This window comes from Bos javanicus, chromosome 29 (genome assembly GCF_032452875.1).
Source record: "Bos javanicus breed banteng chromosome 29, ARS-OSU_banteng_1.0, whole genome shotgun sequence".
Taxonomy (NCBI): Eukaryota; Metazoa; Chordata; class Mammalia; order Artiodactyla; family Bovidae; genus Bos; species Bos javanicus.
The window spans coordinates 19,186,964-19,204,316 of NC_083896.1; the positions used below are offsets into that span (position 1 = coordinate 19,186,964).

The 17,353-nt window shown below is 38.1% G+C and overlaps 1 protein-coding gene across 1 annotated transcript in view; it reads left to right on the plus strand.

Moving 5' to 3' along the window:
- Nucleotides 1–17,353, plus strand: part of LOC133241097 (glycerophosphodiester phosphodiesterase domain-containing protein 4-like) — a 133,852-nt gene that overhangs the window by 790 nt on the left and 115,709 nt on the right. The window lies entirely within an intron of this gene.

The window sequence follows — 17,353 nt, forward strand, 5'->3', positions numbered from 1 at the left end:
CTGGAGTGGGTTACCATTTCCTTCTCCAGGGAAACAGAGTCTTAGTCTTTTCCTAAATACTACTTAATTTTCATGTGAATTTGGCTGCTCTGACTGTTCGAAGTAAATGTAAAGGATCTGTAGATACTTGGGAGATGGTTATGGTAATGATTCTGGTTAAAATGCTGGCTTATTTAGTATTCATGCAGTTTACGTTCCTCTCAGTCACAAAACTTTTGTTCACAAAGCTTTTTTTCGACAGGCCAACATTTGCAACGCCAGTTAGCTAAATTTCATCACCAGCCAGTTAAAACTTTTTTCTGATTTTAATTGTTTATTTTCCTTTGACCCATAATTTTTTAAAATAAATAGTGTTTTTTTCCCGAAATGTGGAGTTTTCTGATTTTCATATTATGATTGATTTCTAACTTGACTGCACTACAGTCAGAAAATATACTGATAAATTTCTGTTACTCAACTAGGTTTGTTTTTTCAAGGGGCTTTATGGTTCCATAGAGTCCACTGTAGTTCCTTAAAGCTGTTGGATCATATTTGATTATGTATTATTCAAAGGACGTTTCAGTCAAAACCATGGTAGTATCAGCAATATTTTCAAATGTGTCCTGTTGTAAGCACAACAAATTCTTATTTAACTCATTCAAATAACTGTATTTCCATGAATATAAAAATAGTAGAAGAGTTTCCCAATTGTGGAGGGATGGGATAGAAAAGAGAAAGTCTTCAACTTTACTTAAAAAGGTATAACTTACCAGATTACCTCAACTGATAATTGGCTTAAGGGGAAAGCTTCCCCTACATCTGGAAAACATAGATTAAAAGCTAGTACTATTTCAGGTAAAAGTTATAACCATATTCATCAGATCACTCCACCCTATATATCTAATCATTGATCTTAACATTTTGTTAACAATTTTATGAAACCATCAAGGTTTCCATTAGAATTTTAAAATTTCTTCTTCTGTTCAGTGGTGTGATATGAAAGTTATCTAAAACCTGTATTATACCTTTCTTTGAGTCTTCTTGAAGATGAAGCATTTTTGAAAAAGCATAAGATGTACTCTGCAAATAAGTTAAATAAGCAGGGTGACAATATACAGCCTTGTTGTATTCCTTTCCCAATTTTGAACCCATCAGTTGTTCCATGTCTAGTTCTAACTGTAGCTTCTTGACCTGCATACAGGTTTCTCAGGAGACAGGTAAGGTGGTCCGGTATTCCCATTTTTAAAAAAGAATTTCCCACAGTTTGCTGTGATCCACACAAAGCCTTTAGTATAGTCAATGAATGAGAAATAGATGTTTTTCTGGAATTTTCTTGCTTCCTCTATGTTCCATTGAAATGTTGGCAGTTTGATTTCTCTGCCTTTTCTAAACCCAGCTTGTACATCTGAAAGTTCTTAGTTCACATACTGCTGAAGCCTAGCTTAAAGGATTTTGAGCATTGCTTTGCTAGTATGTGGAATGACCACAATTGTATGGTAGTTTGAACTTTCTTTGGCACTGTCCTTCTTTGGGATTGGAAAGAAAATTGACCTTTCCCAGTTCTGTGGCCACTGCTGAATTTTCCAAATTTGCTGGCATATTGAGTTCAGCACTTTAATAGCATCATATTTTAGGATTTTAAATAGCTCAGCTGGAATTTCATCAACCTTCACTAGCTTTTTTCCTGTAATGCTTCCTAAAGCCCACTTGACTTCATACTCCAGAATGTCTGGCTCTAGGTGAGTGACCACAACATTGTGGTTATCCAGGTCATTAAGACCTTTTTTTTGTATAGTTGTTCTGTGTTCTTGCCACCCCTTCCTAATACCTTTGTCTTCTGTTAGGTCCTTACCATTTCTCTCTTTTATCATGCCCATTTAATTAAATATATTTTACAATTTTTATCTCTTAAAAATATTAGTCTTTAGTGAAAATGAAGAATCAAGCAGTTATGAACATAGCAGCATTTCCTGATTGGCTAACTTATGAACATATTCTACACCTCTAGCAACATATATTTTCTCATAGCATAGTTTCTTTCCTCAATGTGGTACAAGACATACATCCAATTAACCCAAGTGTCTTTAATTTTTCTCTCATAAGATGATAAAAGTAGGCAAACTTAGACTTGTTTAGCAATTAAAGTTGCTGTATTTTATCTTACTTAGGAGTGATCTGGATATTTAATACTTCCTATTATTGAACACTGCAGATGGTGACTGCAGCCATGAAATTAAAAGATGCTTACTCCTTGGAAGGAAGGTTATGACCAAACTAGATAGCACATTCAAAAGCAGAGACATTACTTTGCCAACAAAGGTTCGTCTAGTCAAGGCTATGGTTTTTCTAGTGGTCATGTATGGATGTGAGAGTTGGACTGTGAAGAAGGCTGAGCGCGAAAGAATTGATGCTTTTGAACTGTAGTGTTGGAGAAGACTCTTGAGAGTCCCTTGGACTGCAAGGAGATCCAACCAGTCCATTCTGAAGGAGATCAGCCCTGGGATTTCTTTGGAAGGAATGATGCTAAAGCTGAAACTCCAGTACTTTGGCCACCTCATGCGAATAATTGACTCATTGGAAAAGACTCTGATGCTAGGAGGGATTGGGGGCAAGAGGAGAAGGGGACGACAGAGAATGAGATGGCTGGATGGCATCACTGACTCGATGGATGTGAGTCTGAGTGAACTCCAGGAGTTGGTGATGGACAGGGAGGCCTGGCGTGCTGATTCATGGGGTTGCAAAGAGTCGGACACGACTGAGCGACTGATCTGATCTGATCTGATTATTGAACATAATCTTGCAAAACTCTAAACTTTCAAATTACCAAATATCTTGAGAGAGTATTTTAAAATAGATAGGCCTAAAATATAATTGGGCTGCCCAAATGGTGCAGTAGTAAAGAACCATCTTGCCAATGCAGGAGACGTAATAGATGCAGGTTTGATCCTTGGCCTGGAAAGATCCGTGAAGTGGAAAATGGCCACCCACTCCTGTTTTCTTGCCTGGAAAATTCCATGGACAGAGGCACCTGACTGGCTACAGTCCATGGGGTCACCAGGAGTCAGATATGACTGAGCACTTGAGCAGCAGAGCAGCAAACTGTCATTATTCCCAAAGATTTCACCAAGAAGTTTCTTATGTCATTTACATTTAATTAAAACAACTTGTCAGAGAATAGTTGATTTACTATGATGTGTTAATTTCAAATGTACAGCAATGTCAATCATTCATATATATATATATATATATATATATACACACACATATACATATACACACACACATATAACATTCTTTTTCAGATTCTTTTCCCATATAAGTTATTGAAGAATATTGAATAGAATTCTTTGTGCTATACAGTAGGTCCTTATTAGTTATCTATTTTATATACAGTAGTGTGTATATGTTAACTCTAATTTCCTAATTTATTACTGCCCCCCATGTTCCCCTTTGGTAACCATCAGTTTGATTTTGAGGTCTGTGAGTCATTTACATTTACTTTTCTTAAAAGTTTCATCATATCAACTTTTTCTTGCAGAAACATTTTGCAACAGAAAGAATTTAACTTTAACTTTCAGTTAGATACAATAAAAGTATTAGACTTAATGTTGATGACATTAAAGATATGCCTATATTAATTAAATCAATCTTAAACTAATATTAATACAGATATGAATTGAATACTGAATATTTACCAGCTGTTGTGAACCTGAAGTTCATTCAGGTTAGTTTTTTCCCCCCATATTTCTGAGGATTTATATAAGCAAATTTATTTTGCTTATATAAAGGAAATTTATATAGGAAATCAAAGGAAATTTGATTTCCTTTAAGCCAGTTAAGTAGAGCTCACTTAATAAATTCATTTTGGTAAAAGCATTCAGAGATAAAGATATGTCACACTTATAAAGTACACACATACATACTTAGAGATCTCACACCTTCATTTAAAAACTCAGTCATGAATTAGATATTACAGTATAAAGCAGTTTGTAAAACAATGACAGAAACAAAAAAGTTGGAATAAGTTCTGTTTCCTCCATTGAGTTTAAAAGACCTCTTCATTCCTCCACTCCTCTTTCTTTGTCCAGATTTAGGTTCTACTAATTAATCTAAAGTTGTAATCTCTGGCTTTCTTATCTCTCCTGGCTATTCTTTGGAACTCAGCATTGAAATGGGTATATCTTTCCTTTTCTCCTTTGCCTTTCACTTCTATTCTTTTCACAGCTATTTGTAAGGCCTCCTCAGACCACCATTTTGCCTTTTTGCAGTTCTTTTTCTTGGGAATGGTCTTGATCACTCCCTCCTGTATAATGTCATGCACTTCTGTCCATAGTTCTTCAGGCACTCTGTTTATCAGGTCTAATCCCTTGAATCTATTTGTCACTTTCACTGTATAATCATAAGTGATTTGATTTAGGACACGAACTGAACTGACTGATACCTGAATGGTCTACTGGTTTTCCCTACTTTCTTCAATTTAAGTCTGAATTTGGCAATAAGGAGTTCATGATCTGAGCCACAGTCAGCTTCCAGTCTTATTTTTGCTGAATGTATAGAGCTTCTGCATCTCTGGATGCAAAGAATATAATCAGTATGATTTTGGTATTGACAATCTGGTGATGTCCATGTGGAGAGTCATCTTTTATGTTGTTGGAAGAGGGTGTTTGCTATGACCAATGCGTTCTCTTGGCAAAACTTTATTAGCCTTTTCCCTACTTCATTCTGTACTCCAAGGCCAAATTTACCTGTTACTCCAGTATTTCTTTACTTCTTACTTTTGCATTCCAGTCCCTTATAATGAAAATGACATCTTTTTTGGGTGTTAGTTCTAGAGGGTCTTGTGGGTATTCGTAGAACCATTCAACTTCAGCTTCTTCAGCATTACTGGTCAGGGCATAGGCTTGGATCACTGTGATATTGAATGGTTTGCCTTGGAAATGAACAGAGCTCATTCTGTCATTTTTGAGATTGCACCCAAATACTGCATTTTGGACTCTTGTTGACTATGATGGCTACTCCATTTCTTCTAAGGAATTCTTGCCCACAGTGTATATATAATGGTCATCTGAGTTAAATTCACCCATTCCAGTCCATTTTAGTTCACTGATTCCTAAAATGTCGATGTTCACTCTTGCCATCTCCTGTTTGACCACTTCCAATTTGCCTTGATTCATGGACCTAACATTCCAGGTTCTTATGCAATATTACTCTTTACAGCATCAGACTTTACTTCCATCACCCTTCACATGCACAACTGGGTGTTGTTTTTGCTTTGGCTCTGTCTTTTCATTCTTTCTGGATTTATTTCTCCACTCTTTTCCAGTAGCATATGAGGCACCTACTGACCTGGGAGTTCATTTTTCAGTGTCTTACCTTTTTGCCTTTTCATACTGTTCATGGGGTTCTCAAGGCAAGAATAATGAGGTGGTTGTCATTCTTTCTCCAGTGGACCACGTTTTGTCAGAACTGTCTGCCATGACTCGTCTGTCTTGGGTGGCCCTTACAAGGCCTGGCTCATAGTTTCATTGAGCTAGGCAAGGCTGTGGTCTATGTGATCAGATTGGTTAGTTTTCTGTGACTGTGGTTTTCATTCTCTCTACCCTCTGATGGATAAGGATAGATGAGTTTAAAACTGCTTTCCTTTTTTTTTTTTTTAAAGCTGAAATACAGTTGACATTGAATATTATGTTAGTTTTAGATATGCTGCATAGTTATTTGACGTTTTCATACATTATGAAATTATCACCATGATAAGTCTAGTGACTATCTTTCCTCTTACAGTATTATTGACCATATTCCTTATCCCCCTGGCTTGTACACTTTATAAATGGACCTCTTATTCCCCTTTACCTGTTTCCTCCACCAAGTGCCAAAGCATCCAAGTACTGCTTTTCGGACTTTTCTGTTGACTATGATGGCTACTCCATTTCTTCTAAGAGATTCTTGTCCACAGTAGTAGATATAATGGTCATCTGAATTAAATACACCTATTCCAATTCAAGAAAATTAGAGATTCCAAGGGAACATTTCATGCAAAGATGGGCTCAATAAAGAGAAATGATATGGACCTAACAGAAGCAGGAGATGTTAAAAAGAGGTGACAAGAATACAAAAAAGATCTTCAGAATGCAGATAAGCATGATGATGTGATTACTCATCTAGAGCCAGACATCCTGGAATGAGAAGTCAAGTTGGCCTTAGGAAGCATCACTACAAACAAAGCTAGGGAGGTGATGGAATTCCAGTTGAGCTATTTCAAATCCTGAAAGATGATGCTGTGCAAGTGCTGCACTCCATATGTCAGCAAATTTGGAAAACTCAGCAGTGGCTGCAGGACTGGAAAAGGTCAGATTGCATTCCAATCCCAAAGAAAGGCAATGCCAAAGAATGCTCAAACTACCATACAATTGCACTCATCTCACACACTAGCAAAGCAATGCTCAAAATTCTTCAAGCCAGGCTTCAACAGTATGTGAACCGTAAACTTGCAGATGTTCAAGCTGGATTTAGAAAAGGCAGAGGAACCAGAGATCAAATTGCTAACACCTGTTGGATCATCAAAAAAGCAAGAAAGTTCCAGAAAAACAGTTCAGTTCAGTCCAGTCGCTCAGTCGTGTCCGACTCTTTGCAACGCCATGGACTGCAGCACGCCAGGCTTCCCGTCCATCACCAACTCCCAGAGTTTACTCAAACTCATGTGCATTGAGTCGTGATGCCATCCAACCATCTCATCCTCTGTCATCCCCTTCTCCTCCTGCCTTCAATCTTTTCTAGCATCAGTGTCTTTTCAGATGAATGAAAAGTGGCCAAAGTATTGGAGTTTCAGCTTCAACATCAGTGGCCAAAGTATTGGAGTTTCAGCTTCAAAATCAGTCCTTCCAGTGAATATTCAGGACTGATTTCCTTTAGGATGGACTGGTTGGATCTCCTTGCTGTCCAAGTGTTTCTCTCAAGAGTCTTCTCCAGCACCACAGTTCAAAAGCATCAATTCTTCAGCACTCTGCTTTCTTCATAGTCCAACTCTCACATCCATACATGACTACTGGAAAAATCATAGTCTTGACTAGATGTACCTTTGTTGACAAAGTAATGTTTCTTCTTTTTAATATGCTGTCTAGGTTGGTCAAGTTGAACAGTTCTATGAAGACCTACAAGACCTTTTAGAACTAACACCCAAAAAAGATGTCCTTTTCATTATAGGGGACTGGAATGCAAAAGTAGAAAGTCAAGAAACACCTGGAGTAACAGGCAAATTTGTCCTTGGAATACAGAATGGAGCAGGGCAAAGACTAATAGACTTTTGCTAAGAGAACGCATTGGTCATAGCAAACACCATCTTCCAACAACACAAGAGAAGACTCTACACATGGACATCACCAGATGGTCAACACCGAAATCAGATTGATTATATTCTTTGCAGCCAAAGATGGAGAAGCTCTATACAGTCAACAAAAACAAGACCAGGAGCTGACTGTGGCTCAGACCATGAACTCCTTATTACCAAATTCAGACTTAAATTGAAGAAAGTAGGGAAAACCACTAGACCATTCAGGTATGAGCTAAATCAAATCCCTTATGATTATACAGTGGAAGTGAGAAATAGATTTAAGGGACTAGATCTGATACATAGAGTGCCTGATGAACTACGGATGGAGGTTCATGACATTGTACAGGAGACAGGGATCAAGACCATCCCATGGAAAAGAAATGCAAAAAAGCAAAATGGCTGTCTGGGGAGGCCTTACAAATAGCTGTGAAAACAAGAGAAGCAAAAAGCAAAGGAGAAAAGGAAAGATATAAACATCTGAATGCAGAGTTACAAAGAATAGCAAGAAGAAATAAGAAAGCCTTCTTCAGCAATCAATGCACAGAAATAGAGAAAACAACAGAATGGGAAAGACTAGAGATCTTTTCAAGAAAATTAGAGATACCAAGGGAACATTTCATTCAAAGATGGGCTCGATAAAGGACAGAAATGGTATGGACCTAACAGAAGCAGAAGATACTAAGAAGAGATGGCAAGAATACACAGAAGAACTGTACAAAAAAGATCTTCATGATCCAGATAATCACGATGGTGTGATCACTCATTTAGAGCCAGACATCCTGGAATGTGAAGTCAAGTGGGCCTTAGAAAGCATCACTATGAACAAAGCTAGTGAAGGTGATGAAATTCCAGTTGGGCTATTTCAAATCTTGAAAGATGATGCTGTGAAAGTGCTGCACCCAATATGCCAGCCAATTTGGAAAACTCAGCAGTGGCCACAGGACTGGAAAAGGTCAGTTTTCATTCCAATCCCAAAGAAAGGCAATGCCAAAGAATGTTCAAACTACTGCACAATTGCACTCATCTCACATGCTAGTAACGTAATGCTCAAAATTCTCCAAGCCAGGCTTCAGCAATACGTGAATCGTGAGCTTCCTGATGTTGAAGCTGGTTTTAGAAAAGGCAGAGGAACCAGAGATCAAATTGCCAACATCTGCTGGATCATGGAAAAAGCAAGAGAGTTCCAGAAAAACATCTATTTCTGCTTTATTGACTATGCCAAAGCCTTTGACTGTGTGGATCACAATAAACTGTGGAGAATTCTTCAAGCGATGGAAATACCAGACCACCTGACCGGCCTCCTGAGAGATCTGTGTGCAGGTCAAGAAGCAACAGTTAGAACTGGACATGGAACAACAGACTGGTTCCATATCAGGAAAGAAGTATATCAAGGCTGTATGTTGTCACTCTGCTTATTTAACTTGTATGCAGAGTACATCATGAGAAATGCTGTGCTGGATGAAGCACAACTGGAATCAAGATCACTGGGAAGAATATCAGTAACTTCAGATATGCAGATGACACCACACTTAATGGAAGAAAGTGAAGAACTAAAGAGCCTCTTGTTGAAAGTGAAAGAAGAGAGTGAAAAAGTTGTCTTAAAACTCAACATTCAGAAAACTAAAATCATGGCATCTGGTCCCATCACTTCATGGCGAATAGATGGGGAAACAGTGGAAACAGCAACAGAGTGTATTTTGGAGGGCCCCAAAATCACTGCAGATGGTGACTGCAGCCTTGAAATGCAAAGACACTTGCTGTTTGAAAGATAAGTTATGACCAACCTAGATAGCATATTAAAAAGCAGAGACATTACTTTGCCAACAGAGGTCCATCTAGTCAAGGCTATGGTTTTTCCAGTGTTCATGTACAGATGTGAGTTGGACTATAAACAAAGCTGAGCGCTGAAGAATTGATGCTTTTGAACTGTGGTTTTGGAGAAGACTCTTGAGAGTCCCTTGGAAAGCAAAGAGATCCAACCAGTCCATCCTAAAGGAAATCAGTCCTGAATATTCATTGAAAGGACTGTTGCTGAAGCTTTGGGCACCTGATGGGAAGAACTGTCTCATTAGAAAAGACTCTGATTCTGGGAAAGATTGAAGGCAGACAGAGAAGGGGAAAACAGAGGATGACATGTTTGGATGGCATCACCAACTCAATGGGCATGAATTTGAGTCAACTCTGGGAAGTGATGGACATGGAGGCCTGGCATGCTGCAGTCTTTGGCGTTGCCAAGAGTCAGACAAGACTGAGCAACTGAACTGAACTGAATCTCTGGCTTTGTGGACTGTGTTTGCATTTCAAGAATATGATAGGGTGATAACTTTAAGCATTTTCCTAGAAATGTTTTTATTCCTTCAGGATCAGAATTTAAAAAAGATATTTTATCAAGGCAGCTTCTTTAATGGCATATGCAAAAAATCCTAGTATTTAAATGTCAAAAGATACCTTCCCATCTTGGCCATTTTAGGGTAATATTCTTTCAGTTCTCAGTTAAATAAGTACTTGCAAATATTGGCTCCATACCAATTGGCTCCATGTTCATGAATCAACTGGAATTCCAGTAGGTCACTGCCTGTCTGAGAGACGATAGGCTTTAGAAAGCAAATTTCCCATTTTCTTTTGGCTTTATTTTAGCATGCAATGCAAGTCTGTCCAATTTCTTAGCCCCTATATAGCCAATTGTTAGCAAATAAGGTGATCAGACATAGACAAGACAAATAGGGCCAAAAATAAAACTAGAAGCCAGAACCCCAGGATATTAACCCTGGTTTAGATTATCTCAGTACCTAAAACATTTTGTATTGTATCTATTAGTGTGGGCCTCTATCCCGTGATTCTGCCAAATTCCCACCAGCAGGACCTCTAACCCATGATTTAGACAATTTAGGCATAGGTAAATTTTAATGGGGCTTCCTTGGTAATTTTTAGTGAACTTACTCACCCAAAAGTGTCTTTCAGACCCAGAAACTATTTCTTCGTTGCAAAGCAAAATTATGTGCCAAAGGTCAATGGTCCCATGCCCAGGAAATTCCAGGGAGTGGTCCCTGGACCCAATGGACCAGGCAGCTGCTTGGGCTTATCCAGCTATTGGGCTCATTGAGCTTGCTTGCTCAATACCAGAAAGCCACTAATAAACCATGAGCAAAAAGCCCATCTGCACTTACCTCCTAACTGACTACCAAATTTGTCACAGAATTAGGTTTATTTGCCTGATACATAGGAAACCAAACACTAAGATGCTGAGGTTTGTAACAGAGACTAAATCTCAGAGCTGGGAAAATAAATCTCAAATCCAGCTTCCTGAAAGTGTGGAGCTTCAGATGTTTATGGGATAAAGAAGTAGGGTGGTCTTGCATGGGAAAAGGTGATCAGAGGTGTGGAAAATGTGAGGTAACTGGTATTCTGTATAGATGTATCTGAGTTACATTCTTCTTCATGGGATACATGTTCATAAATGGAGGCAGTTTAGCATGATCATATGGTTAAATTTGTGGTCTTTTGAAGTCAAAAGGTTACCCACTGAACACTTGTACATGCGCAGTTTTAGAGTTGGTGGTCCTAAATAGTCAAGCTGGTTCAAATTGGACAAGAGCTGACTCTTAAGTTCCTAAGCTATGTGAAGCTTGAAGAGTATCCATTCTGCAAGAAGTAATTAAGGAAACTTGCTTATTGAAGGTAGGCTATAAGCAGAGAGTTTTTAAAAACAAGATGTTCCCTTATCTGCTGATCTGTAAGACAAGCTTAAGAATTTCCGTTACTCACCAGTTTCTGGTAATCTTATGGTGCATAGTTTCAGGGTGGCTTTTTTTTTTTTTTTTTAACCCTATGGGACATGTTTTCAATTTTAATTCTTAGACGTTTAACACAATCAGTTGTGTGGCTCAATATGTGATCACTGTTGATAAATGCTCCATTTTCATTGGAAAAGAATATACATACTGCAAATATTGAGTGCAGTATTCTATAAATGGTAAAACTAGCTTATTAGTAGAGTTGTTAAATCTTCAGAATTCTTACAGAATTTTTGTTTGCTTATTATATCCTTTATTGAGAGAAGTGTGCTAAATCTCCCAGTATTATTGTGAACTTGTGTATATTTCCTCTAGAGGCTAAGTGATTGGATACATATATATGAAAAATGATTTTTTTTAAAATTATTTTTCATCATTATGTTCTTCTTTGTCTCCACTAATGTTTCTTTCCCTTAAGGTTTTTTGAAATGCTGGTAAACCAGTGAGATACATGATGTCATTTGTCCCCAGTTCTCACCCTTCCTTTAGTTACAGCCTTTTCTTCATACCCTTTACCATTCAAGTTTACATTTGCTTCCTATCATAAATTTATATGCTTTGCTTTTGACTTTGACATGAAGTTATCCCTTAGAGCAAAAGATTGAATTTGGCTTGTACCTTGGGACTTGTTTTCTTGGACAAGTTTCGTCACCATTAGAATATACTCAGGCCACCTGGAGCAGAGTTGTCTGGTCATATTAGCTGAGGCCAGTCTAGACAAGCAGGATGAATAGTCAGTCAACTCAAATGTATGAGCAATAAATTCTTACGGTTGTATATGACTGGGGTTTTTTCCTTGATTGGTACATGACATTATCCTGGTGATGAGGCACTGATACATATACAAGTTTTATGTGTGTTTTTTTTTTTTTTAACCTCCTATGTCAACAAACCAACCTCTTTTAAAGTATATATGATTATTGTTCTTTTAATCCAGTTAGACTGTTGTTGTTGTTATTTGGAGCTTTTACTTCATTACATTAAATAGCATTGCTGATAACATTTAGGTTTAAATCTGGCATTTATTATTTTTAGGTTTAAATTTGGCATTTGCTTCATTTATGACTTAATTTTATCTCCTTTGTTGGATTATTATATTATGTCAGTGCAGCTCAATCATTCAGTCATGTCTGACTCTTTTCAACCCCATGGACTGCAGCATGCCAGGCTTCCCTGTCCACCAACATCTCCCAAAGCTTGCTCAAACTCATGCCCATTGAGTCGGTGATGCCGTCCAACATCTCATCTTATGTCGTCCCCTTCTCCTGCCTTCAGTCTTTCCCAGCATAAGGGTCTTTTCCAAAGAGTCAGTTCTTTGCATCAGGTGGCCAGACCTTTTTGATGTTTATAGTGTATATCTTTAATGCCTGCAATGCTGGAGACCCGGGTTCGATCCCTGGGTTGGGAAGATCTCCTGGAGAAGGAAATGGCAACCCACTCCAGTACTCTTGCCTGGAAAATCCCATGGACAGAGGAGCCTGGTAGGCTACAGTCCATGGGGTCGCAAAGAGTCAGACACGACTGAGCGAATTCACTTTCACTTTTAACTTATCCAAGTCTACCTTCAAGTAACATTATACCACTTCACATGTAGTAGAGAACTGTACAACAAACAGTACACTTTCATTTCCTTACTTGTGGCCTTTGAAGTATTACTGTCATACATTTTATTTCTACAGTTGTTTTAAGCTGAAGGATTCATTGTTTATACTTTTTCCTTCAAACATTGTTATCTTCTAAATAGATTTTATAAATAAGAAAATCATTTTTGTATACTACCTATATATTAAATACTTCCAGTGCATCCCATTCCTTTATTTTAAAATTTAAATTTATTTATTTTAATTGGAGGCTAATTACTTTACAGTATTGTATTGGTTCTGCCACACATCAACATGAATCTGCCATGGGCGTACACATGTTCCCTATCCTGAACTCCCCTCCCACCTCCCTCCTCATACCATCTCTCAGGGTCATCCCAGTGCACCAGCCCCAAGGATCCTGTATTGAACCTGGACTGGTGATTCATTTCTTGTATGATATTATACATGTTTCCATGAGGTAGATGAAACTGGAGCCCTTTCCTTTCTTTAAATGTGCATTTCCATCTGGTATCTTTTTCATTCTTACTGAAAGACTTTCTTTAACTACTGGAAGTCTTTCTTAAAGACTTTAGTTGAAAGTCTTTAAGACTTTCTATTTCTTTTTTTTTTTTTTTAATTTTTAAACTTTACAATATTGTATTGGTTTTGCCAAATATTGAAATGAATCCGCCACAGATATACATGTGTTCCCTATCCTGAACCCTCCTCCCTCCTCCCTCCCCATACCATCCCTCTGGGTCGTCCCAGTGCACCAGCCCCAAGCATCCAGTATCATGCATCGAACCTGGACTGGCGGCTCGTTTCATACATGATATTATACATGTTTCAATGTCATTCTCCCAAATCTTCCCACCCTCTCCCTCTCCCATAGAGTCCACAAGACTGTTCTATATATCAGTGTCTCTTTTGCTGTCTCGTATACAGGGTTATTGTTACCATCTTTCTAAATTCCATATATATGCATTAGTATACTGTATTGGTGTTTTTCTTTCTGGCTTACTTCACTCTGTATAATAGGCTCCAGTTTCATCCACCTCATTAGAACTGATTCAAATGTATTCTTTTTAATGGCTGAGTAATACTCCATTGTGTATATGTACCACAGCTTTCTTATCCATTCATCTGCTGATGGACATCTAGGTTGCTTCCATGTCCTGGCTATTATGAACAGTGCTGCGATGAACATTGGGGTACACGTGTCTCTTTCCCTTCTGGTTTCCTCAGTGTGTATGCCCAGCAGTGGGATTGCTGGATCATAAGGTAGACATACAGATGGCTAATGAACACATGAAAAGATGCTCAACATCACTCATTATCAGAGAAATGCAAATCAAAACCACCATGAGGTACCATTTCACGCCAGTCAGAATGGCTGCGATCCAAAAGTCTACAAGCAATAAATGCTGGAGAGGGTGTGGAGAAAAGGGAACGCTCTTACACTGTTGGTGGGAATGCAAACTAGGACAGCCACTATGGAGAACACTGTGGAGATTCCTTATTTCTTTTAATAGAAGTTACCTGTCTTTCTACTTTTGAATAGCTGAAAAGATCTTTATTTCACTATCTTTTTTAGAACTCTTTTTGCAGAGTGCTAAATTCTGTTTAAACATTTTATAAAAGAATTTCTTCGGTTCTTTAAAGATGTTACTCTACTGTTTTCTGGATTCATTTTTTTTTTTTAAAGAGAACTCTTTTTTTTTTTTTTCTTGAAAGAATGTACAAGAGTCATTCTTTGAGATTTTCTTTTTATCAGTGTTTTTAAGCATCTTGATTCGGATGTATTTTATTTTTTGTATGTGCCTTTTCTACAGGTTTTATGGTGCTTCTTGGTCTGTGGGTTTATAATTTTCTTCAATTTTGGAAGATAGTAATTTGCTCTTCAAATATTTTTTTGTCCCTTACTTTGTCCCTCCTCTCTTTCAGCAACTCCAGTCACATTTATATTAGAATGCTTAAAGTTGTTCTGCAAGTCACAGTTTCTCTTCTTTTTTTCAAATTCTCAGGCTTCTAATCTTTTTCTACAGTCCCCTTTTAATCTTAGCAGTGCATTTTTCATCTCACAGGTTATATCTTTCATTTCTAGAAGTTCAGTCTACATCTTTTTAAAGAATTATTTTGCAAAGAATAAGTATTATAAATATAAGTGAAATAAATAGCACTTGTTGAAATTTCCAAAAAATATTATGTATTTCCTTCAAATATACACCTTCTTCTGCTGTCTTGAACATGGGATACAATTGTAATGATACTTTAATGTCCTTGCCTACGAAGTCTGTCATTTGAGACGTTTCTGAGTTGTTGTTGATTGATTTTTTCTTATTTATGGATTGTGAATTTTTGCTTTTTTATTTTTTAAATTATTTATTTATTTTTGGCTCTACTGGGTCTTTGTTGTTGCCTGGGCTTTTCTATAGTTGTGACAGGCAGGGGCTACTCTCTGGTTGCAGCGTGCAGGTTTCTCACTCTCTCTCTCTCCTTTTTTTTTTTTTTTTGCGGTGGCCTCTCTTGTTGCAAAAAATGGACTGTAGGTTGCATGGGCTTCACTGCCTGTGGCTTCTGGACTCTAGAGCACTGGTTCAATAGTTGTGGCATACAGGCTTTGTTGCTCGATGGCATGTGGGATCTTCCTGGTTCAGGGATCAAACCCATATCACCTGCAGTAGCAGGTGGATTCTTTACACTGAGCCAGCGTGGAGGCCTCTATCAGGAAAAATCCTGATAATTTTCATTGGGTGCTAGGCATTGTGAATTTTGCTGTGTTGTCTGCATTTTATATTAAAAAAGTATTCTTGATCTTGTTCCATAACTTATGTAACCTGGAAATATTTTCATTATTTTGAAACTTACCTTTAAGTTTGTCTGGTTAGACCATAGCAGCCTTTGATGTAGGCTTAATTTTTTTTTCCCACCACCCAGGCAATACCCATCTGAGTATGCTACGTGGTGCTGTAGGTGTTATAAGGTTTTGCTCCTCTGGTGGAAATAACAACTCTTCTCAGAGTTGGTACTGTGACCCTTTGGAGATTTTCTCAATACCTCCTTTTATGCAGTTCTCTCCCTGTCCTCAGGTAATTTCTTTGCAAGTGTGTATTGATTAGTATACAGCCAGAGACTCTGGAGACACCCAGGAGCTCCCTTATTTCCACCAATTCCCATTTCTTTCTGCTTACTTCTAGAATATTGCCAGACTTCACTATATTCTCACACCCTGTGCTTCATCCTGGAAGCTCAATAGAGGTTGTAAATGGAGCATTAAAACACGTACTTCCTGTTTCCCCTCTCAAGGATTGCTATCCTTCACTGTCTACTATATACTATATGAAACATTTTGTTACATATTTTGCCTAGTTTTTAAATCACTTAATGTGAGAGTATTACCCTAGGCCCTCTTATGTCATTTTAACCTGAAGTGGACATTCAGACTATTTGCTTTTTGCTACAACACTGGAGTGCCTTTCCGAAAAAACAAAATGGAGCACAAAGAAAGATTCCAGGGGCAGAGATAATTGCCTGGGATAAGATCTCTAAGACTATTTTTGTTTCATTAAAAGAAAGTGAAAGTGAAGTTGCTCAGTCGTGTCCAGCTCTTTGCAACCACATGGACTGTAGCCTAACCAGGCTCCTCTGTCCATGGAATTATCCAGGCAAGAGTATTGGAGTGGGTTGCCATTTTCTTCTCCAGGCAGTCTTCCCAACCCAGGAATCAAACCCGAATCTCCCACATTGCAGGCAGACACTTTACCATATGAGCCGCCAGGGAAGCCACGTTTCATTAAAAATTTTCCCCAAATCCATACATTCTCTGAAAGTTCATATGTCTGAGAACCTTATCTGAGCACAGAAGGATGAGAAAATGCAGTACTGACGTCTAGATATCCTTAATATCTGGGTTATTGTTGTTTTGCTGGTAAGAAAGCCCTTGTTAGTGAAATACCATCTCCAACTTCTTGAAACATCATTAAAATAAGGGGAAGCACCCTTCTTTGTTCTTTTCTTCTTGGTAGTTGGATTGGAATGATAGACACACCTTTAGCAGCCATTTTGTACCCTGAGGAGCCATGTGTTGTAGTGGAACAGCAAACTGAAAGATGTCTGGGTTCTAAAGACATTATAAAGCAACATACCAAATAATTTCTTCTTTAAACCTTTGAAATTTTTTTGTTGGCAAAAGCAAAAATAAACTTATTTCAGCCATTGCTATTCTGAATATTCCATAATTCTTAATTGAAGCTCACTCTAGAAAAGCCACATGTGGGAGGAAAAAGAAGGGGCAGATATTTGTGTGTCTGAGGAACTCATTAGTCAAGGGTGATATTTTTTCATATACTTCAACCATGTCTCTAAGATCTCAGGTTATATCAAGATCATTGTTGTTGTTTTTCAGTTGCTAGGTTGTGTCTGACTCTTTGTGACCCCATGGACTGCAGCATGCCAGGCTTCTCTGTCCTTCACTATCTCCTGGAGTCGGCTCAAGTCATGTCCTTTGAGTCGGTGATGCCATCCAACCATCTTGTCCTCTGTTGCCCAGTTCTCCTCCTGCCCTCTAACTTTCCCAACATCAGGGTCTGTTCGAATGACTCAGCTTTTCACATCAGGTGGCCAAAGTATTGGAACTCCAGCTTCAGAATCAGTCCTTCCAGTGAATAGTT